The 23637-nt window shown below is 46.5% G+C and overlaps 1 pseudogene; it reads right to left on the bottom strand.

The window, feature by feature from the left end:
• Positions 1 to 6916: 6916 nt before the first annotated feature.
• On the bottom strand, positions 6917 to 7370 carry LOC116893236 (annotated as a pseudogene).
• Between the last annotated feature and the right edge of the window lie 16267 nt (positions 7371 to 23637).

Here is a 23637-nt window from a genome sequence, read left to right as displayed (position 1 = left end):
GAAAAGCCACTGAAAAGAAATTACCCAAGTTTTTTTTAAAAAAGTAATATACATGTTGGGCACAGTGGTACACAATTACATTTCGAAAACTTAGAAAGATGAGGCAGGAAGGATGCTGGGAGTTCAAGGCCAGCCTGAGCTACAAAGTAAGACCCTATCTCAAAATGACAACATAATAGTAATAGAGAAGAGGCACGTAATACCACTGTCTAAGATTTTGAAGAATTAATAGTCTAAAATGCTGAGAGAGAGAGAGAGAGAGAGAGAGAGAGAGAGAGAGAGAGAGAGAGAAGCAAACTTGTTGTGACAGGCTAGGTGGAGCTATAAAACGAGCCACAAGTCACAGAAATGTACATGTGAGAACTGCTGTTGTGGAATGGCTGTCCAAATGCTTGGGATTCCAGAGAACACACTTATAAAAATACCTTGTCGTGAGCTGGTGAGATGGCTCGACAAGTGAAAGGCTCAATCCTGGAACCCAGGTAAAGGTGGAAGGAGGGAACTGACTCCACAAAGTTGGTCTCTGACTTCTGCATGTGCACACACATATACAGCAAAATTCAGAAAGCACTTCTATGTGAAAACACAAGTCAAAAGAGAATTAAAAAACCAGGTGTGGTGGTGTATGCCTTTGATCCCAGCACTTGGTAGATGGAAACTGAGAGATCAGAACTCCTAGACCCTGGAACTGGGGAGAAAGCTCATAGTAAAGCACCTGTTTTATGTGGTGATTGGAATGAAAATGCCCCCCCCCCCCGCCCCCAGAGGCTCATATATCTGAATGTTTTGTTGGTGGAACTCTTTGGGAAGGATTAGGAAGTGTGGCCTTGTTGGAGAAGGTGTGACACTGAAGTGGTCTTCGAAGCTTCAAAAGCCCATGCCATTCCAGTTGGGTCTCGCTCAGCCTTGTGGTTGTTCTTTCAACACATGAGCTCTTGGCTACTGCTCCACCATCAAGCTTGTCTGCCTGCTGCTATGCTCTCTGCTGTGATGGTTATGGACTCGACCTCTGAACTATAAACCCTCTCCAAGTTGCCTCGGTCATGGTGTCTCTTCATAGCTGTAGAAAAGTAGCTAAGACACCTTACAAACATAAGAACCTGTATTCAGTCTCCAAACCTATGGGGGAATAAAAACCCTGGCTTTACGATACATGCCTGTAATCCCGGCACTGAACAGGTAGGGGCTCTCTGGCCATCCAGCCAGTCTACTTGGTGAGTTCCAGGCTAAGTGACTTAGAGAACAAAGGGTAGGGAGATAACTCCATGGTTAAGAGCACTTACTGCTCTTACAGAGGACTCGAGATTGGTCCCCAATAGCCATATCAGGTGGCTCACAACCACCTGTAACTTCAGTTCCAGAGGATCTTCTGAGACACCTCTGCACACATGATGCACATAAACCCATGCAAGCTCACATCCATCCATACACAATAAAACTTGAAATGACATAAAAACAAAAGCAAGTGGATGGAGTCCTGAGGAACAGATGCCAAGGTCACCCTCTGGCCTCCATATGCATTCACAAACACATGAGCATACACACTCACACCCGCAACTGCACACACACACACACACACACACACACACACACAGAAAGATATCCTTGGCTACATAGCAAGTTCAAAGCCAGCCTGAGCTATATGAGACCCTGTCTCAAAAAATAAAAAAAAAAAAAGGTAGGGGTTGGGTGCTGGAAAGAGCTCAGTAGTGGGTGTGCCCTGACGTTTCCCACAGAAGCTCTAAGCTCAGTTCCCCGCACCCACACTAGGTAGCTCATAACTACCTGTAACTCAGGGGGACTCGATGCCTCCAGCTTCCGAGGACATTTGCACACACAGATGCATGTACTCAGTTTTGGAAAAGAAGGGGAAAGGGGGGCCAGGCATGGCCGTGCACACCTTTGATGCCAACATTTGGGAGGTGTCTGTGAGTGTGAGGACAGCCACACTAGTGACTTCTAAACCAAGCAGTGCTTGGTAGGTGTTGCCCCACCCACCCAAAATTAAAAATTAAAAAAAAGGAAGGGAGAGAGGAAGAAATGGAGAAGAAAGAAAGGGGAAGAAACCAGGTGTGAAGGCACAGCTCTGTACCCAGCACTCAGGAGACTGAAAGCAGGAGGATCATAAGTTCAAGGCCAACCTGAGCTACTGAGAACGTTCCAGGCTAGCATGGGGCTGTATAGTATAAGACCTTGTCAGAGAAAGAGGGAGAGAAAGAGAGGTCTGATTCTTACACACACACACACACACACACACACACACACACACACACACACACACATCATTTACCAAATGTGGTTGTTCACAATTGTTATACCAGTGCTTGGGAGCACTTACTCAGTGGGAGCAGAAGCAGGATGATTACTACAAGCTCAAGGCCAGCCTGGTGTACACAATGACCTATATACTGAGAAAAACAAGGACTGGGGATGTAGCTCAGTTAACAGAGTTCCTGCTCATCATGCATGAAGCCCTATGTTAGATCCACTGTACCTTACAAAAACAGTCGCACAGGTATGTTGGTGCATATTTGCAATCCCAGCATTTGGAAGGTTCAGGCAAGAAGACTGAGAGTTCAGGCCATCCTTGGCTACATGGCAAGTTTGAGGCCAGCCTGCAACAGTGAGAATAGCCTGGAAAAACAATCAATCAAACCACATCAGTGCTTGCCAGGACTGGAGAAGAGCCGTTGTTTGTCAGAGTGTAGCACAGAGGGTTTTTTGAGAGAATGCCATTGCTCTGTTATGACACTGGACTCATAGACACTTGACACCATGCAACTTCCTAACCCAGAGGATCTTACAACATAAACTTTAACGTTGTTAAGTTTTTGAAAATCAACTGAATGTTCTGATTACCAAACTGGGACCATGTCTCAGCTGAGAGACACAACCTTGTAAACAACAGGGTCTGAAGGTACCTGGAAGAGAATGGGGGACAAGGGACACGAAGAAGGACGCCAAGACAAGAGTCTGATCAAGGCGACAATTTTATTTTTCCCCAAGGCTGAATTTATACCATAACATGGGTAACAGAGGGAGGGGGGAAATAAGAAACATTTACGCAGGCCAAGGACACAATATTCGTGTGGTCAGGGAGTAGGCTGATGTTGACAGGTTGTCAGAAAAGTCACAGGTTTGTCATATCTATTAGTCAGCAGGATGTTGGCTGTTTCAGAAAGGTTAAAGGTCATCACATTGGGTATCTTTATCATATGATTATTATTTTGACCACCAGATTTGTATTAGTCTTCTGCAGCTGGTTGGGGATTTTCCATGAACCCAGTCATACTTAATTCTAACCAGAATAATAACATCAACAATGGAGGGCTTTAAGGGCATCGCTCCCAACACAACCTCACTGAAAATGCTATGGGAGAAAGGAAAGGGCTCAGTAAGCTTGAAAAAGCAGTGTCTTGACAGGAAAGCCTACAGACGAAGCAACTGTCCGTCGTCATTGGTGTGCAGTCAGACAAGCTATTTCTCATGGAGATACAGGCTAACAATCCAGAAAATTCTCTAGACAGAGGCCTCATTCACTACTGTTTTAATCCAGGACACAAACACCCGACAGCATCCGTACAGAATCTACTTAAGGGAGGGACCGTTTGTAGGCTCAGGGTTTCAGTCCATCATGGGAGGTGAGGGAAGCAGGACTTCCATTCATGGTGGCAGCAGCACGTGATGAATGTTCTTCACATGGTGGTGGGCCAGTGTCATGGCTCTTCCTGGTTGTCATCTTGACTTCCTCTGGAATGAACTACAATCCAGAAATGGAGGGCACACCTGCGATCCAGACCTTAAGGCTGGAAGACACAGGTTTCTGATCTAGATCTTGACATGGAAATCCTGATAGTGGCCATGAAAAGCTTAGCCCCAGGCAAGTTAGTACATGCTTTCCATGTTTTCCCAGAAAACCAAGGCAAGCAGATCTCCGAGTTCAAAACCAGCCTGGGACAAAGCAAGTTCCAGATCCAGGTGTGGTGATCCTCACCTTTAATCTGGGCCACACCTTCTGCTGGAGGTCTACATAAGGACATTGGAAGAAGGAAGGGAGACTCACTCTTCTTGGCCTGCTTGCACTTACGCACCAGCACATGTGTCGGAACCTACTTCTACAGAAGACCAGCTGAAACTGCTGGCTGCAGCACTCGAGAGAGCAGCCCTGCACCTCGAGTGGGCAGCACAGTAGAGCTGGCCCTGGTGGCATGGGTCCCGATAAGCCAGCCCAAGGGCATAAGAGCAGGAAATATGGCACTTGTATGAACTAACCCCAGCAGTGCTGAAGTGCTCCCTGTGTGTGGGAGCTGGCAGGCTGACCAACTCATCTACCACCCAGGCCCAAATCCAGGGCTTCGAGTTGGCCACCCCAACACCTACCCTGTCTATGACCTGCTGGAGCTCATGAAGGAGCCGGTCCTGCAGATCCAAAGCTGCAGGGTCTTCATGACACAGGACAACAGGATATCCGAGAGGAGTCGGCGATGATCCAGATTTGATAGTGTAGCAGAAGTCAGAGGCCTTGGACCAGAACAATGACTCACTGCAGTGAACATCTGAAAGTAAAGATGTGTAAACCAAAGGATATACCTGTGACACAGCATGACACACTTCAGCTTCCGTGGTTAGGGATTTTTCTTTGGGGGGGGGGTACCAGTGAGGAGGGTGGATAGGAAGGAACAGGGAGATGAGTGGGATTGGGGTGCAACATGTGAAATTCACAAAAAAAAATCAATAAAAGGTTAAAACAATGAAAAGAAAGAAAGAAGGGAGGAAGGAAGGAAGGAAGGAAGGGAGGAAGGAAGGAAGGAAGGAAGGAAGGAAGGAAGGAAGGAAGAAAGGAAGGAAGGGAGGAAGGGAGGAAGGAAGGAAGGAAATGTTAAGAACCAGAGCAGTGGGGAGAGCACCATCAGCACTCTCTCCTGGGCATGGTGTGGTGGAGGCACACATCACCTCCCGGCCACTGTGGTAGCCTGCACAAGATCAAGTCAGTCAAATTTTCCGAATGGTTGGGGGAGGAGCTCCTGGGGCCACACTCTCTCCCTACGGAGTTAGTGGCAGTGGATGGCCACTTTTGATGGCCACTTGAGGATGTGGCCTCTGGTAGGTTGTTCATTCCTTAGTGAATGTACCCATGCCCATTTGCACATGGCCGGCCAGCACTAGTTAGACACAGTGGGCTGCTAATAATAACTTTATTTAAAAAAAAAAAACCATAAAGTCGGAAGGAAGACAGGTTAGTGGCTCCTGCTGGGAGTTGGAGAGAGGTAGTATCTAGAAAATAATATTCCAAATAAGCACACAAAAAGAATAACGATTGCCTACATGTATGAAACTCTCAAAGAGCAAATTTAATTTTTTTCCCTGTAATCATTTGAAACTGTGAGCCCAAACCAATCTTTCTATCCCTGTAAATTGTCCATTGTGTTTTCTCACAGCAATGGAAAGTTGACTGACACATCTTCCTCAAGGAAGAGTTCCAAGTAATTTCTGTAAGCCTTCCCTCCCTCCAGGGAGAATAGTTTAAGCCCCCTCCCCTCACTTTGAACAGGGGCTGCCTGGGCAATCTGTTCCCAAGGAGTAGTCAGGAGAAGGGAATGGGAGGAGCAGTGTTTTCGTGAAACAAAGTTTCAGAAAACATAGCTTATTCCCTTGACAGGCACTAAAGTTAACGTCAGTGATGCCCCGTGGCGTGAGCACTGACAGATTATCATGTGAGCTTTACCTTGGCCATCTTCTCCCAACCACCCACAGCTCCAGTCTTTCTGGGTTAGAAAACGTCAGACAAGCCCAATTGCTGAGACAAAGCCACAGAGCCAGATCACGAACTCCTTGACATCGTCCAAGTCCTAAGAAAGCAAATGAACCTGAGAAAATGCCACAGGCCAGAGGAAAGTGAGTTGTGGTGTCCCTGGATGGGACACTGGAGCAGAAGAAAGATGTCAGTGTGGAGACCGGTGGCACCGTTCCAGGCATCGAGACATACACCTGCAACCCCAGCCCTGAGGAAGCAAAGACCGAGGAGTGTGAAAGGCAAGGCCAGCCAGGGCTACGCTGGGAGACCCTGTCTCAAACAAAGCAAATCAAACGCTGAGGAGAAGGTGAGTGGTATCCAAACAAAGCGGGAGGATGTCCTAGTTTGCTTTTCATTGCTGTGATAAAGACCATGACCAAAAGCAACCTGGGGGAGGAAACCACTTACGTAATTTCACAGGCTACAGCCCATCGTGGAGAGAAGTCAGGGCAGGAACCCTCCCATGTCAACCATTAGAAGAAAATGCTGCACGAGTCAGGTGCAGGTCAGTCTGGTGGAGACATTTCCTCTTGCCAGATGACTCTAGCTCATGTCAAGCTGATGAGATCTAAGGGACACAGACACTCTGCTGGCGTTGGTTTCTAAGCTGGGACAAACGTTCACAGTAATAGCGCAGGAACTCTGAACTCTTTGTAAGTTTTCCATTTGTTTAATTAGTCATTTGCTTTGTTTGTTCGTTTTTTGAAAACACTATAGCTTAAGCTGGCCTTGAACACACAGGCATTCCCCCTGCCTCAGCCCCAAGTGTTGGGATCACAGGCGTTTGCCATTATGTCCAAATGCAAGTTTTCTATAAATACAACCTACTCTAAAATTTTAAACATTAAAAGGCCTCGAGGGTAGCAGGTGTGGTTCAAATGCTAGAGTGCTCACCTACCCTGAATCCAATCCCCAAAACAGTGTGAAACCTGGTGAGGTAGCCAATCCCAACACTTGGGAGTTAGAGGCAGCAGGATCAGGAGTTCAGGGCCAGCCTGGACTTCATGAGATTCTGTTTCAAGGAGAAAAGATAACTAGGTGTCTTAATTGGAGTTTTTATTGCTGTGAGGAGATCTTGACTAAGGCAACTCTTTTTTTTTTTTTTTTAATGTTAGCATTAAATTAACCTCCAAAGTGGCTTAAAACCACCAGAACAGGGGCACCTCAAACACCCTTAATCTTCTCTTCAACTCTTCTGTTGAAGACTTCGGCTTTCACGACGACAGTTTGCTTAGGAGTGTCCCCTTTCCCAGGACTCTGTAATCGCCTGATCATACAACATCAATGATGGGAGCAGCTCCAGTCTTGTTTTTCGCTGCATTGACCCGTGTCTGCTCACAGACCAACGTCCATAACTTATCCAGGTTGACAGTTGGGCAGAAGCTCTGGTTCCTCTTCAAGTGGTAATGCCTCATGCCAACTTCCCTGAAGTAACCTGGATCGTATTTGTCAAAGTTGATCCTGTGGTGATGCACGCCTCCGGCATTCCCGCGGCCTTCTGGGTGCTTGTGGTATAACTGTGCCCATGGCTCACATGGCCCCGGAGTTTCTCTGCCTTCCTCAGTCTGGATGGCATGGTGGTGGCAGAAAAGAAAGAGAGAGGAGCCCAAGGCAACTGTTATAAGGACAATATTTAACTGGGGATGGCTTACAGGTTCAGTTCATTATCATCAAGGCAGGAAACAGGGCAGCATCCAGGCATGGCACTGGAGAAGCTGAGAGCTCTACATCTTGATCTGACTGCAGTCAGGACAGACTATCATCCAGGTAGCTACGAGCAAGGTTTTAAAGCCCAGTCCCAAAGTGACACACTTCCTCCGATGAGGCCATACCTCCTAACAGTGCCACTCCCTGGACCAAGCATATTCAAACCACTACGCTAAGCTTTCAGAAAGGCATAAACCTGATCAAGAAAGAATGTCTACCCCACTGGACTAATTACGAGTGAGGGAAGAGAAGGCCACAGAGACAAGAGGGGCCACTCTGGCATGGCCTTGTCAACCTGGGTTTGATTCTAGTTCTGCTGCATACCAAATGAAAGATCTTGGGCAAATTCTCTGAGCTTCAGTTTCCCAATCTGTAAAATGGACTTAATATGGCCTTCCTGATGGTTTCTAGTTTGAGCTTTGTGTTGTCTTTGGTGAGCTATGCCAATGTCTGCTGCGTGTTTATCCCTAGGGTTGCTAGCCACAAGGCATATGCATTAAACTGTAGATGTCGCCAGGTAGCATGCCTTGTTCCTCCTGTGGACCTTATGTGGAGCTTTTACACATGGATTAAAATCAATACTCCTCACTACTCACTCAATGGACAGAATGTTTGTATCCCACATACAAAAAGTGAATTTTTTTGATTCTGCGTATATGAGAGTCAACGTCAGAAAGACAAGTCAGTCTCTTAAAAGTCAGAAGTGAATGAATGTTTTTAATCTCAGCACTGGGGAGGCAGAGGCAGGAGGATCTCTGTGAGTTCAAAGCCAGCCTGGTCTACAGAGTAAGTTCCAGGACAGCCAGGGCTCCAAAGAAAAACTCAGTCTCAAGAAACAAAACAAAACAAAACAAAAAGAAGTCAGTATAATAGGCATCCTTCATTGTTGTTGTTGTTGTTATTGTTGTTGTTGTTGTTGTTTCCAGACTGCCCTGGAAGTCACAATGTAGACCAGGCTAGCCTTGAGCTCATACAGATCCCCCTGTCTCTGCTTCTTCAGTGCTAGGAATAAAGGTGTGCACCACCACGACCTGACTTTGGTTTGATCTTTTGAGACAGGATTTTGTCATATAGTACTGACTAGTCTTGAACCCTCGGTTTTCTGGCCTTCTCAAGTTGATCACCTTTAGTTAAAGGAGCCCTTCTAAGCTGTTAGTGGGAGCTCCAGATTGCTCCCTGTTGCTGTAATAAACACCATGAGCAAAAGCAATTTAGGGAGGAAAAGGTTTATTTGCCTTTCTTTCCCAGGTCACAATTTATTCCTGCCAGATGTCGGAGGAGGGACTGGGGCAGAGCTATAGAGGAGCACTTCCATGGAAAAGCCATCTTCCTTTCTTCCCCTCCCTTCCTCCCTCCTTCCCTTTCCAGGATGGCACTGCCTACTGTGGGCTAGGCCTCAGGTCCTCCAGAGTCAATCAACAATCCAGACAATTTCCACACACATTCACCAGGGCAATCCCTCAGAGGAGGCTCTTTCCAGATGACTCTAGTCAGTGTCAAGTTAACAGAAGCAATAGCAACCAGTACAGTGAGGATGTAAACCACAGCAGCTACACAAACAAGTATAATGGGTGCTCAAAAAACTAAAATCAGAGGCTGGGCATGGTGGCACGCATCTGTAGTCCTAGGACTCAGGAGGTAAGAGAATCCTTTCAAGGTCATCCCTAGCTACTTAGCAAACTCAAGGCTGGCCTGGCTACGTAAGACCAGGCCTCAACTCATTCCCCTCAAAAGCAAAAACAGAACTGCATGTGATCCAGCTACACAGAGACACCTACAGAGATACATGCCCAACCATGGCTGTCTTGGCATGGATCACGATGGCCAAGATATGAAACCAACACAGGTGCCCATCAACAGATGAAGAGTATTCAGCTGGGAAGAATAAAGTCATATCCTTTGGAGGAAATTGAATGGAGCTTAATACTGTTAGACAAAATAAGCCAAGCCCGGAAAGGTGGATATTACACACTTACTCTCGTGTGTGAAATCTAGCAAATACTTTAAAAGCTCATGAAATGAAAGAGAGACTACAAGAGAAAAGGAAAGGAAAGGAAAGGAAAGGAAAGGAAAGGAAAGGAAAGGAAAGGAAAGGAAAGGAAAGGAAAGGAAAGGAGGGGTGGGGGATTTAGCTCAGTGGTAGAGCGCTTGCCTAGCAAGCTCAAGGCCCTGGGTTCAGTCCTCAGCTCCAAAAAGGAAAGGAGAAGGGAGGGGAGAGGGAGAGGGAGGGAGGGAGAGGGAAAGGGAGGGAGGGGGAGGGGAAGAGGAAGGGGGAAGGAGGGGTGAGGGAGGAAAGGAAGAAAAGGGAGCAAAAGGGAGAGGGGAGGGAACAGGGGATGAGTTTGGTCAAAAGATATTGTATTCATACATAAAAATGTCCTAAGGAAACGCTGCTTAGCACAATTAATACATACTTTTTTTTTTTAAACATTTTTTTTCGGAGCTAGGGACCGAACCCAGGGCCTTGTGCTTGTTAGGCAAGCGCTCTACCACTGAGCTAAATCCCCAACAATACATACTTATCTTAAAAAGAAAAACCTGGGGGGAAAAAACCTACTGAAATGCCCTAAGGAGCCGAGTGTTGAGAGTTTCAGATGAGTCCTCCCTCTGGTTAATGTGAGACAGGGGCTCAGGGAAGGCAGGACAGAAGGCCAGAGCCTAGTAGGAAGCTCAGTGCATTGGTCCAGGAGAGACAGGGTGGTTGCTTGAGTACAGGAGGAAAAAGGAGTGTGGTTGGCAAAAAGAGAGTGTGGAAAAAGGGAGAGCGCGAAAGTGAATGCCACATGTGTTTCAGAATTAGAACCAGCCAGGCGCCGCGCTGATGAGAAGGGTATGTGGGGTCAGGCAGGAGCTGAATGGAGGAGGCCACCCAGCTTCTGCTTGGCAAAGAGGTAGGTGAAATCTACTGAAATAAACGCTCTGCTGCCTGTTGGTCTCACCCACAACAGCGATCTCCTTGTGCATAGCTGAACATGGTGGCCAGTACAAAGAAAGCGCCTTCCCAAATAGGTGTTGGATGGATGAAAGGGCTGTTCCCTAGGGGAGGTCCAGACTCCACATGTGGACCCGATAGGAGAGCAGAAGTAGCCGGGCGTAGTAATGAACACCTGTAATCCCAGAATCTGGGAGGCTGAGACAGGAGAATCACAAGGCTGAGGTCAGCCTGGTCTGTGTGGAGACCCTGTCTCAAAGGAAGGAAGAAAGAAAGGGAGGGAGGGCCGGAAGGAGGGAGAGGAGGGGAGAGGTGGGGAGGAGAAGGGATAGATACATCCTGGAGAGCAGACGTCTGCACGCAATGAGAGGCAGACCGCAGATGTGGAAGTGAGATCCCTGTGGTGGTGGCCAGACCAAAGGACCTATATCAGGAAGAAGATGTGTTCATAAGGACAAGTGACCTCAGAGGTCGACATTCTCTGCTCCATGGAGGGAAGGGAGGAGGTCTTCAGATTCCCATCTCCTTCCTCCACGGCATTGTCAAATGCAGGCCTAGACTAAGCTTTGAGTAGAACAGTCCTGCGCTCATCCCTCCAACTGAACACCGCCTCCCCAAACCAGATGCTCTGGGCACACATCATAATCTGTGAGCAAATGCAGGCCCAGGAACCAAACAACCCCCCTTTGTTTCTAAGCCAGAGGCCAAGGTCCAGAGGCCAGTGCTGGGGAATAAACACGCCTTCAGTTTAAAAATGGAAAAAAAAAAATGTTTCCTCACTGAAATGGGTCTCTTCTGAGCTTTCTTTGTGTGGTTTTTCCGTATCGCCCTGGAGGATTCTGTTGACCACTACCGCACCCAGAATGACTATAGAAGCGCCTTCCAGTCTTGACTAATTTCCCTCCTCTAAATGCCTGGCAGAAGAACAGTGGAACCAGCCAGGGGCCTCCCACTCACTAGGGAAAGGTACCCAGATGTATCTTCTCACTCCTGGGTCTGCCATTCTGTGACAGACATCCAGAAGTGGTTAAAGAAGCCTGATGACTGTGCCAAGCTGCTGCCCAGACACACGTGTTTTATTCCCTCAGAAGTTGACTCCTTGGGACTGGAGAGACAGTTCAGCCGTTAAGAGTATGGACTACTCTTGTAGAGAGAGGACTTGAGTTCGATTCCCAGAACCCATATAGGTAGCTCACAACTGCCTACAACTACAGTTCCAAGGGGATTGGATGTTTCTGTCCTTGGAGAACAACTGCACCTACGTGCACTGACATGTGCACACACATACACAACATGTGTACACGCATACACAAACATGTATGCACGTGCATACGTACATGTGCACACACAATTTTTTAATTGCCTCCTCAGCTTGGCATGATGGTACATGCCTGTAATCCCAGCACCCAGGATATAAAGATAGGATTACCATGAATTTAAGAACAGCCTGGTCTACACCAAGTTCCAGGTCCATAGAGAAACTATGTCAAAGAAAGAGGCTGGTGGTGTTTTGTCTTCCGGCCATCCATTAGCCTAGCAGAATTCTCAAGGTCTCTATCTGCTGTGACAAAAGGAGGACGCTAGCCCAGATCACATGTCTACTCTGCGGACTTGAAGATTATGGAATAAATACCTTAGAATGATCTACTTTTAATAAAGTTCTGCCAACGCCACTGTAGCTGAGCCAGTTGGACATCTGGACAAGTCATTTTGTGTGGGTCCAGACAGCAGCCACTTGATGAAGAACATCGAGTTCCCTCTTTGAACCCAATACCAGGGACTTTGCATGCCATGAGGAATAGACTTTTTTTTTTTTTTTGGTTCTTTTTTTCGGAGCTGGGGACCGAACCCAGGGCCTTGCACTTCCTAGGCAAGCGCTCTACCACTGAGCCAAATCCCCAACCCCTAGGAATAGACTTTTAAAAGAACCCAGATTGGGCAAGGTTGGGACAGGTAATGGAGCACAAGTCCTGAAGCTATTAGTTATTAGCTATTAGTTGATAACCAATTCATTCACTCACTGTTTCAGGCAGCACCCACCCTCCCCAGATCTTCCTCCTCCTCTCTCCCAGCCGGAAGAGCTTTGCTGGGAGGGTGTGGGAGTTTTTCAGTGCAGAGAGCCCTTTGACCTGCTGGAGAACTGTCTTCTTTCTCTCGCCTCCTGTTCCTTTTCATCCAGCAACCCCAGGGAGAACCTGTCCAACACTTGCTCTCCAGTTTCGTCTCTCAAAAAAGACCGAAGATAATAGATGAACTGAGTTGCAGACTTCCAATCTCAGACTTCACCCTGCAGACCTAGTGCTCTGTAGCTGTGGCTTTAATCCTCTGAGGAACCAACTGCTGAGCCCAGCAGCCCAGGAGCCCGGCTGGTGAGTGGATTGGATTGATCTGTGCAGGCTCCGCCAGCTCTGAAATGTGCTGGGGGAAGTCTAGCCTACCACCATGGGGTCACCTCACCCAGGAGAGGGATTTGGACTTTATCTGCCACTATGTACTTGATCACCAAGCAACAATCCCCCTGCATACTACCTCTATGCTCATTTACTCATTCATTCATTCATCCATTCACTCATTCACTCCTTCACTAATTCACAGATACTGACCAAGGAGGGCCAGCTGTACAGGATGGCCACCTAGGCACCGCTGTGTTTGCACAGCGCTGATTTTGAAGGGAGGACATTTGAGATACAGCAGCTGCAGAAAGGCTTTCATCTCTCTTTATCTGAAGGGAAACAGGGAGTTCTGAAAAGTAAAGGCTCACATACGTTCTCTCTAACAGTAGCTCTACCCCCCATCCCCCGTAAAGATATGAAGGGCAAACCCACTGTAACTCACTCCTGGGGTTAGTTTATGGCCCTGAAGATTCACAGACTTCTCATGGCTGTCCAGACAAACAGTGTCATTCCAAGCTGGTTCCGCTCCGCTTTGTTCTCCTGAAATCCACAGCTGTTTTTCCCAAAGGCGTCTCTCCAATGTCTCTTCTTCTCTCCCCATCCCTTTCCCAACCAAGGTGTATAGGTCTTGTCCCATTTACAGCTGAACAGAATAACCGAGACGGTGGAGGTCATTTCTTTTAAGCTATGTATTTCTGACACTAGGGCTGGGGAGTTCCTAGGTCAAGGTTCTGCTGTGTACGACCTCCTTGTTGCATCATTCTATGGTGGAGGTGCATGTGCAGAAAATACTTGAAAACACACCTGGTATGGTTTAGGAATGGCATGAGTATCTGCCAAGGTACTATGAGATTTAGAGACTGGTCCCCGAGTGGTGCTATTAGGAGATAAGGCCTAGTGGGAAGTCCTTGGGTCACTGGAGGTGTCCCATTGGAAAGAATTGTGGAAGCCTGGTCCCTCTATGGCTTCTGTTTGCAGATATAAGCTTCTTCTCCCACGTGTGCTTCTTCTGTGATGGGCTATCATCTACCACCCTCACCACCAGACTGTGTCCCTCTACCCATTCCTCACCCCTGCTCCCCGATCTGGGCTTTTTGAGTATTGATTACCATACAGCTGATTGATGCACCTCCTTTTGAGTTATCTGTCACCCAGAACTCCTGAGGGCTTGCTACACACAAGTAAACCTTCTCTCGTGATAAATTCTCTTTTCACCACTTAATTTGTAGGTGCCCAGGTACTGATCATAAAAGAGTAGTGAGAAAATTTTCCTTGCCCAACAATAGTTTGCCCTCAGGTTTACAGCAAGGCCTAAAGCCTTTCTTGCTTTTTCCCTAATGCTCCCTAATATGTTAAGAGCTGCTCTCAGGGCCCTTAGGGACATTACACTGCCTAATTCCGGTTTTCCTCTTCCTGTCTCACTCTCCTGCCTGCGACATGGGCCAGGAGCCAAAAACCCATCCTTGCCCTAGCACATGCTTCCAAGTCTCTTGTCTTCCTAGACAAAAGCTTGGGGAGTCCTTTCCAGATAGCAGAGCCCAAGGTCCTTGATGATCTACACACACACACACACACACACACACACACACACACACACACACACACACCATAAGAGAGACAGAGACAGAAAGAGAGAGAGAATCAGGTTCCAAGGTCTCTTCAGGAATGCCCTTCCCAACCCTCCTCTCCCTCAAGTTTTACTGGTCAAGGTACTATTATGACTTTATTTAGGATCAGGTCTAAGTTCTCCTGAGGCAGGACAGTATTAGAAAATCGGGGAGACATGGGAGGGGAAAGGAACCCCTTATCCCAGAGTCTGATTGATGAAGTGGAAACCTAAGGGTTCTTTGGGAATCTGTTGTGTTAGATGGTGTTTTGCCGGGACAAACACATGAAGAAGTGTTTTCCTGAAGCACGTGAAAGGACATGTGATGAAGGATTCTCTGCTAAGGACATGCATGTATTGGTCTGTGTTACATTGTGTAGCTAAGCTCCATTTGTTGTGACTCCATAGAGAGAAGTGTACCAAGAAACTTATGGTGGTGTTCTGGCTGCTTCTTGCTGCTTCCATGGACTCCTGCTGATTGGCAGAGTGATGTCAGCTGATACAGACCCACATGGAGTTTTGCTAAGACAGACTCATGTGATAAGGCAAGCCCTGTGGAAGTCACATGATGTTTGGAGGGAGCATAAATAGGACCCAACAGACTGTGAGAGGGGCTTGCATAGCTTGCTCTGCCACACTTCTTGGTCTCTTGTCTTCGCTGATCTTCACTTCAATGAGAGAGGCATGGTAAAGAACTTCTCCTGGCGTCCCTAGTGGTCCTGGTTCCTCCTGCTGACTAGTACTGAGGCCTGGCTGTCTATGCTAGTCATGCCACTGCTGCTGATTCGTGTTTGCGTCCTGACTCTACTGAACTGGACTGCTGGTGTATCCGTGAAGTACTCCTGTGTGGATCAAACTCCTGCTGCTGAATCGTGTGAACTGAACCGCTGATTTCCTTACAACACAGATGGGATTCATTCCAAAGAACCATTTCTAAACAGGTCCACTTCTCCCATGCCCTTTCTTTTCCTTCCTCTGGTAGGTGGTGGGCTAGAAGGAAGGTTAAAGCGTTTAAGAACCATTACTAAAAGTAAGGATGAGAAAATTTTAAGCCTATAGGTTCAGGCTTCCCACTCACAACAGCTCAAGAACAGGCTGAGCATGGTGGCACAACTCCTTAGATCTCTGCGTTTGACATCAGCCTGTCTACAGATTGAGTTCCTGAACAGCTATGTAGAAAGGTCATTGTCTCAAAAGGATCAAAACCAAACAAACACAAAAATTCCAATACAATCCATAAAATTTACCCTGAAGTCAGGCAACAGAGACAAGATCCCTTAAACTTATTTATTTTCCCATGGGGCCTGAGGATTCAAACTCAGGTCCCAGGCTTGCACGGCTAGCACCCACTGAGCCACCTCCCCAACCTCATATTCCTTTTATATAATAGTGTTTCAGAAGTCAGGCATGGTGGCGCATGCCTTTAATCCCAGTATTTGGAGAGACAGAGGCAGGTGGATCTATGTGACATCAAGGCCAGCCTGGTCTGCACATTGAGGTCCAGGGAGAGTTACACAGTAATACCCTATCTCAAAAAAAAAAAAAAAAAAAAAAAAAAAGATTGAAAGATTTCAGTTGCATTCTGACTCACAGGTGGGAGCATAGAGGAACTATGCTCAGGTCTAAGTGCACATGATCAAGTGTGACTTTTCCCTTTTCCTAGCTATACACCTGCAGTTTTCTGGGAATCTCACCAGACTAAAAACTCCATGTATAGTAAAAGGCATTCATTAACTCTTTTTGTGACCCACAGATTCACCTTATCAGCTCTAATCTTTCCCAGTGTACCCCAGGAACTGCCCTATTAGGCCATTTGCTTTAAAAATGAGTCTCTTAGAAATCCTTTTTACAGGACAACCCCCAAGTTTTCATCTAGAGTCTGCAATTCTAGGAAGAGAGGCCTCTTACCTGTGGTCTCCAGAACTGAAGTCACTTGTCCAGTTTGCAAATCTATTGCTTCTTTGTACCCAGTTGAGACTTCCTGAGCATGAAGCTAGAGAAACTGGCCCAGAGTCGGTCACTTAAAGTTCTTGTCTGCCAAACTGCTGGTCTGCCCCACTCAGGGCTGTCCTCAGACCCGTGAACAGCCCAGCAAGTCCAGTTTTCACAGCCTGTCTGCAACCCACTCTGCAGTCAGTGAACCATGCTTTAAATCTCAAAGGTGGACCACTGTGCTTCAGTTTCCTGATCTGACAAGTAGGGATAGGATGGGCTACTGAGATAGCTCAGGGGGTAAAGGTTTGTATGTACCGCCAAGTTGGATGATTGATGTGCTTTTATTCCTAGGAACTGTAAGAGAAGCTACTCCTGAAAGCTATCTTCTTGCCTCCACATGAATGGCACTTGGGTACGTGCGTGAGTGTCTGTGTGTGTGTGTGTGTGTGTGTGTGTGTGTGTGTGATGTAAATTAAAATGAAGTAAGGATAAGAATCATGTGCGACCCTGGGATTAGTGAGAGTTGAGGATATTGTTGCCTCAATATTCAAATAAATGTTAAAACCTAGAGAAAAAAGAAAGGGAAGGGAGGGAGGGAGGGAGGGAGGGAGGGAGGAAGGAAGGAAGGAAGGAAGGAAGGAAGGAAGGGAGACGAACTATTAGCAGTGTAATTTTAAGAGACACCAAAATCATATAGATATGGCTACCATGAAGGTATTTAAGCATGCCTCTCTAGAGAAGCCTATTCCCTCCCATAATTGGGTGTGTCATATACTTTCCCTAAGAACCTGTGCTGGTCAGTGCTTTGTCAGTTTGACACAATCTTCAGTCATCTAGAATGAGGGAACCATGATGGAGGAACTGCCTCTATCGAATTGGCCCATGGGCAAGTCTGTTAGACATTTTCTTGATTGATGATTAACGTGGGAAGGCGTAGCTCACTGTGGATGATAGTCCTAGGTTGTATATGAAAACAGACTGAGCAGACAGCAAGCCAGTAAGCAGCACTCCTCCATGGCCTCTGCTTCAGTTCCTGCCTCCAGATTTCTGCCTGGAGTTCCTGCCTTGGCTTCCCTCAGTGACCGACCATTATTGGAAAATAAAAGCCAAATAAAATCCTTCCGTTCCCCAAGGGGTTAGTGACATAAAACAAAGGGTCCCAGGCAAGTTAAGAAACTCCTCATCTCGGGGTTGGGGATTTAGCTCAGTGATAGAGCGCTTGCCTAGCAAGCACAAGGCCCTGGGTTCGGTCCTCAGCTCCAAAAAAAAAGAAAGAAACTCCTCATCTGGAAGTGAGCATATCTGTAAGAACACGGGCCAGCATTCCCGTGTAGTTCAGAAACTACAGGAAACAGATCTACAAATGAAACTTTCAACACTCCCCACAGCCAGCAAAATCCCTTTTCTACCCTTAAAACCCTCCAGACCCACGAGCCTCAGTACACGGCCTCCTTTTCTGCAAAGAGAAGACCAAGTCCCCTTGGTCCGCTTTCTCTGTTCCCTTCCCTTCTCTTCCTCCTTCCACTGAGGCCCATCTGGAGCCCCATTCATCCTCTGAGCTGAACGACTGCCAATCGTGACCTGAAAAATGTGGGTTGTTCATAGCCTCTGCCTTTGTGAGTGGTACAAGTCCCTTTCTGGAATCCTACTGACCGATTTGGAAAAACTCAGTTCTCACTCTCACACACCTCCTCCGAGGCCGTTTGACCTTCAGCAGCCATCATCTATACACACAAGGTAAGGTTCAGTTCAGTCTACAACCACCCCCAACTGACAACCCTGAGAACCCCAGGATTCTTTACTTTGCCTGCCAGGTCCCTGAAATGAGGGTCTCCCGTTTCAGGCCCTGGTTTATCACTTCAGGCCACTTTGTAGTAATAGGTGATGGTTCATTCACCAGAAATGAGCCCTACCCTTACCTTGCCCAAAATGGGGTCCAAGATCTTTATTCCTAAAGATACTCCTTTGGCTTGTCCTTAAAACAAACAAACCTCAAAACAACAAACCCAAAAAATAACAAACAAAAACTCAAGGAGTCGATATGCCTGTCCACTGAGGGCTGGACCCAGTGCAAATTGAACAATTAACATATGGCCTGAATTTGGTGCTTTTGATTTCCAAAGTCTCACTGACTTGGACAGTTTCATAAGACAGAATAGCTAGCGGTCTGAAGTTCCCCACCTTCAAGTCTTTCTGTCTCCACTTCTGTCTGTCCCTTTGTTCCTTCATTTCTGCACATGAGGTTTTAGCAGCTCAAACATTTAAACCTAATTTCCTAACTCTCTCTCTCTCTCTCTCTCTCTCTCTCTCTCTCTCTCTCTCTCTCTCTCTCTCTCTGACACTGATCTAGCTGAGGTCCCCACCGCTACCCATCAAACTTTTCTCTTACTCTGCCTCTCTACATACACCTTTCCTTCCACAATACCCCATCTTTACAATCTCTCCACCACTGCCCTCTTTTTCTCCTTGGATCCCTGAAGCTCTCTAGGCTTCAGAGACCAACTTCTGACCCATAGACCTCTTTTTCTTTGATATAAAAGGTACAATTAAAATCTGGGACCTCTTGTCTCCTGAGGAACCCCCTAAATCCTGCCCATAATAAAAGGGCATATTGTTGTTCATAAGGTTTTTGGTGTTTTTTTAATTATCCCAGGTGTGCCACAGTGAATTCGTATCTGCTATGGTGCCAAACAGGAGCTTCTAAAACAGCCATTCTCAACCCTTTGGGGGGGGGGTGTCATGAGACCTTTCACAGGGGTCCCAGATCACATATCCTGCATAGCTGATATCTATATTATAATATATAATAGTAACAAAACTATAGTTTTGAGGTAGCAATAAAAATAATTTTTTGGTTGGAGTAACTGCAGCATGAGGAACTGCATTAAAGTGCTACAGTATTAGAAAGGTTGAGAACCACTGGTCTAAAATAAAATCTGTGCTGGTAGGGACACATTACCTACTCTGTATAGGATGTGCTGACAGTTGTCCTTAAGCTCACAGAGAAGCTGGCTCCGGAGATGGGATTTGATCCTCCCACTGCAGACTCAAGTATATTGGTCTCAAAATATCCTCCAAACCCTTGTCCTCCGTCAGACTGGCCCTGACTCTGTGACAGGGGAAAAAAAAAAAAAAAACAGCCCAAGAAGGAAAAACATGTCCTTAAGGACAGCTAGTCAGTAAACTGTTTCCACCACGTTGCTATTACTTATCTCATAATACACAGATGGCTGTGTTAAAAACTAATATAAAAAGATACAAAGTAACTGTTGGGCCAGGTCTGTGTTAAAAACAACTAGTGTGAAAGGATACAAAGTAACTATTGAGCCATCTCCGTGTTTAAAAACAACTAGTAGAAAAGGATACAAAGTATAGTTGTTAAGCGGAGGGCGTCCTTCCCACATTCTGGAAAAGGGGCAGTAATTTTGTCTTCTCTCTAACCTTTCCTTCTAACACTAATGTCTATGTATCATAGGAAACAAGTTAAACCATTAGATGACTAGAGACCTGCAAACAGATACTAAAATTATACTATTAACCTGGAGGACAGGCTCTAGGCAGATGTTACCGCACACTGGTCAGAGCTAAGGCTGACCCACTTGCTGGAAGGAAGGACATTCCTTAGGGGGATTTGGGAAGTGGCCATCTCCCTGGAGACAGACAAACTTCTGGATTTTTCACAATATCCTATCCTTCCCTTGTCTCTTCTGCAATACTGAGAGAAAGAAAGACAGGCTTACTACTGTTCTGAACAAAAATTAAATGATGTTTGAATTTCTTTTCTCTTCCTCTTTAAACCCAATCTGAAGGAGAACTCACACTGTCATTCTAGCTACTTTAATAGGCACAAACGGACTCTGCTTCTATGAGCTGAGGCCATGGAATTCCTTCCTGTTTCCTTATTTTTCTATTAGGCCTACCTGCCTAAGCCGTGGGTGTCATCTCCTCCTCTATCGGCACCAACCCAACTAAAGTGTCTTTTTAAAGAAAGGGAGTAATGGTCCACATTAAGTCAGTGAAACGTGGAGATCCCACAGGGATTTCTACCTGATGGGGGTGGACTCACTTTGCTGTTGAGCTGAGCTCACCGTAAGCAGCAAACAGCTGTGTGACATAACTGCTATCTCCACTAATGTTATGAAGAAGGCAGATACTGAACACTTACTACCGTCTTGGTTAATGTAATCACAGGGCATAAATCAAAATGATGGTGCCTATAAAACTTCCTGGTCCTTCTGAGCCCCCTGGGGACTACCATACCCCTTTTATTTTAGACTCATGAGATAACACCAGAACTCCAAGGTGGTTTTTTGTTTTGTTTTGTTTTTGTTGTTTTTTTGTTGTTTTTTTTTTGTTTTTTTTTGTTTGTTTGTTTTGTTTTTACCACAACACATTGTTTAAATAAAGTATTTACTAGTTTCTAGAGGAGACCTAAGAGTTTTCCCAGCCAGGTTCTTCCAACCCTGGCCTCTTACAAAAGAAACAAACACTTGGACATGTGTGGTGGCCTAGAGATGAATATCACAGCACAGATCCCAACACAGACTCTAAGGATAAGTCTAAGGACAAGCTGCTGCCGGAAGTCACCTGCTGCAGCTGAGACAGGATCAGTCTGCTGTACAGGAGAATGAGGCAGGCTCTGATGGGTAGTAATGCCTAATAGTTCTGTCTGGTCTCTCCAGGCCGATTTTCCTCTAACTGAGAAGATGGCTGTCCCCACCACCACCTCCACTACCCCTTTGTTCTAGGTGTGTCAGCCCCATGGTACTCTGTGAACCCTTGCTTTTGCTCTTTCCATTACAGTAACAGAGGTTAAGACAAAGGAACAGTCTAATGCCCTAGGCTTCTGAGTTCTATTTGGTTTTGATTTTGTTTGATTTTGCCAAGACAGGGTTTCTCCGTGTAGCCCTGGCTAGCCTGGAACTCACTCCGTAAACCAGGCTGGCCTCAGAACTCCCAGAGATCCTCCTGCCCCAGAGTGCTGGAATTAAAGGCATGTACCACCACACCCTGCTGAGTTCTTTTTGATATTTAGTTGTTTGTTTGGGGTTTTTTGTTTGTCTGTTTGTTTTTATGGCTAATATCCTCAGATTACTGGGATTTAAACCCAATTTGCCTGTGGTGAATTAGGAGACGGGCTCCCAACTGAGATTGCCCTCTTTAAATAAAAAGAAAATCACCAGGAGTGCTTATCCTGTTTGCTTCCTATCCAGACTTTTAAAATGTGTTTAGTTAAGGAAATGGGCCCGGTATCAGGGAGACCCTAAGCAGAGTGACTCCCTCCCCTCCTGTCCCTTTCACCAGGAACAATATGTACCTTCCCCTCCCCCACGGCCTGCTAGAAACTCAGCGTGTGGCGGGCCAAGGGCCTGGTACTTTCTCATGGACTATCACTTGTTCAGGCCACCAGCTAAGAGATGCCTATATCCTACTCACCTCTTTCCATGAGGGGAGGAGTTTACATCACCACAAACAACAGGACCTTATACTGAAAGGAAAATTATACGAATTTAAGGTTTAAAAATATAAAATTAAAAGAGTAAGCCCCAAAAGCCACAAACTCAGGGCTAAGCTCTGCCGCCAGGAATAATAGGCCATAAAGATAAAGAAAAGAAATACAAGAGAACTACTTTGCTTATCACCGGGTGTGAGTTAACTGTTCTTTGTTCTGCCCCTGTGATGTTTATTTAAGCCCCTACTTGTGCTTTCTAGCCATTGCGTCCTACAGAGAGCACCCCAGGAAACCAGCGACCCAAGCCTAACCAGAGGTGTTTCAAATACAGATGCTTCATCAATTTTGACAAACTTTTAAAAATAATGAGGACCTAAAGACCCAACCGTTCTCCTGATTTAGTAGCTCTGTTCCAGGAACCTTCTGGCGTCCCCTTATCTCCTGGAGCCATAAAACAATCCTGTAACTTGTGGTACATTCCCCTTTGACATCCCCCATCCCCTGGTGCTCACAGCCTCTGCCTTTAAATGCTCTTTCTCCCAGCCTCTCGGGCCGACACCTCTGTCTCCTGCGTGGGATATGTGTCGGCCCGGAGATCTCTGTAATAGGTCTCTGTAATAAACCTCGCCTTTGCTTATTACATCCAAAATGGTCTCTCTGTGTCTGGGGTCCGCGATTTCCCAAGACTTGAGTAAGGGTCTCTCTGCGTGGGATCTTTCAATACCATGACATAACTTCCGGAAGAAGAGAAAACAGTGTCTACGTGTTAGAATGCAGGGCTTCTGTCCTAACTTTCTAAACATCTTCATACCTGCAGCTGTACCAGCCTGAAGTGACCATAGAGGCATTCATTAAATGGTAATACTCATTCACAGATATAGAGGAGATGGAACAGCCCACCTTATACAATTATGCCTCAAAGTCTTATGGAGGGCCTAGGGTGATTGACTGGAGGAAGAGCTGCCTAGGTGGCTGTGGGAAATCGGTCGTACATACAGGGTAAAGACTTTTCAGTGTGACCACTTCTGGATCATTCCCATCAGGGACCCTGTACCACCCCTTGTAAGTAAAGCCGGTCGGCTCATCAGTTCCCCAGCGTGAACACTGAAATCAAACTTTGGATTGCCTCTGGAGTCTTAAGAGGAAGGGGTAGACACTCAATACACCATACCGAGGGAAAAAAGTTCTCACTTAACTTAGGAGTCCACTAGGCTCCTCCCAGGGACCTAGCAATCAATGGCTTATGTCATCACCTGCTGCCACTGCCAGGTGTTCCAGATGTGAGCTGCATATCAAAGGACTGCCCTGCCACTCCAGCTCTGTTTCCACGTGTGCCTGGCCGGTCTCTCATTCTCCCCATTTCTGGGCTTCTTTGCTCCCCCCCACCCAACCCCCTTCCTCTGTTCCTGTCTGCCTCTACTCCTCCTCCAGGTCCTCACAACCTCCTTCCCCCAAACAGCCCCCTTTATACCATATCTGTTCCAGGTATAATTTCTCAGGGGACACCTTAGTATGGACCCACCAGGTACTCCCTTACATATATATATATATATATATATATATATATATATATATATATATATATTTACATTTCTTTTTTTTCCATCTTTATTACCTTGAGTATTTCTTATTTACGTTTCGATTGTTATTCCCCTTCCGGGTTTCCAGGCCAACATCCCCCTAACCCCTCCCCCTCCCCTTCTATGTGGGTGTTCCCCTCCCCATCCTCCCGCCATTACCACCCTCCCCCCAACAATCACCTTCACTGGGGGTTCAGTCTTGGCAGGACCAAGGGCTTCCCCTTCCACTGGTGCCCTT

This window comes from Rattus rattus, chromosome 2 (assembly GCF_011064425.1).
Source record: "Rattus rattus isolate New Zealand chromosome 2, Rrattus_CSIRO_v1, whole genome shotgun sequence".
NCBI classification, from domain to species: domain Eukaryota; kingdom Metazoa; phylum Chordata; class Mammalia; order Rodentia; family Muridae; genus Rattus; species Rattus rattus.
Note: the sequence above shows the minus strand (reverse complement) of the source record. Positions and strands in the feature narration are given on the sequence as shown.